This window comes from Myotis brandtii, unplaced genomic scaffold (genome assembly GCF_000412655.1).
Source record: "Myotis brandtii unplaced genomic scaffold, ASM41265v1 scaffold423, whole genome shotgun sequence".
NCBI classification, from domain to species: Eukaryota; Metazoa; Chordata; class Mammalia; order Chiroptera; family Vespertilionidae; genus Myotis; species Myotis brandtii.
Genome location: NW_005366214.1, coordinates 3,735,207 through 3,736,029, shown reverse-complemented (window position 1 = coordinate 3,736,029; position 823 = coordinate 3,735,207). Strand labels below are relative to the sequence as shown.

General features: G+C 63.1%; 1 protein-coding gene across 1 annotated transcript in view; it reads right to left on the bottom strand.

Annotated features, from left to right (window-relative positions):
- Positions 1 to 823, bottom strand: part of SIX4 (SIX homeobox 4) — a gene marked incomplete at its 5' end in the record, with an annotated part of 11,880 nt that overhangs the window by 9,987 nt on the left and 1,070 nt on the right. The window lies entirely within an intron of this gene.

Below are 823 nucleotides of genomic sequence, written 5' to 3'. Positions count from 1 at the left end.
GCCTGCGCCTGGCACCCGCTCTCCACCCTCTGCCTTCAGCTCCCGGGATTCTGTCGGGGCTCGAGCCACGGGATCCGTGGCCTCAAACGGGTGTGGGGGCAGGTGGCGTGGAGTTACCAACGCGCCTCCTCTGGGTCTCCAGCAGGCCTGCGGAAGGGTGCACGCAGGTCTCAGGGAGCGTTTTGTTTTGGTTACCGTGAGGCCGGACTCGGGCCAGCGCTGCGCCGGGTGGTCACCTTGGCCCGGCCGGGCAGGCTCCGGGGCCCCCAGATTCCTTCCCGGAGCAGAGCCTTGGGGCTAGAGACACCATCTCTTTAGGCCACCTTCTTACTTCACTCAAAACACAGACACACACACCAGGTGTCTGACTCGGGAGGACGCTCAAAAGAGTTGGAAACCCGATTATATCCTACCAGTCGAGGGGGAAAAAAACCCCAGCTAGTCAAAAAGTTCAAACCCGCCAGGGTGGGCTCTTGGGAGGTGCGGAGTTGATAGCACCCCCACTCCTCCCTGCTCTCCTTCCTCCTGCCAGCCATGGCCCCCAACCACGGTACCAGGCGGGAGCCAGGCTGTGTTCTGGGGCCCAGGAAGCAGCCCGCAGCCCCACTACCCCAGCGGCGCTGAAATCCGATCCGAAGGAGTTCAGAATCAGGTTTCAAAACACCGCAGAGCCGAGGCGCACCGACACCCCACGTTGCCGCGGCCGCGAAGGGAACCAAGGCAGGCGGAGTGAATGATTAACTCTGTCATGGAAAACCTCGACGGTCCCAGACCCCCTTCTGCGCAGCCAGCCCTCACCAACTCTCTCCTCCCTCCAGCGCCC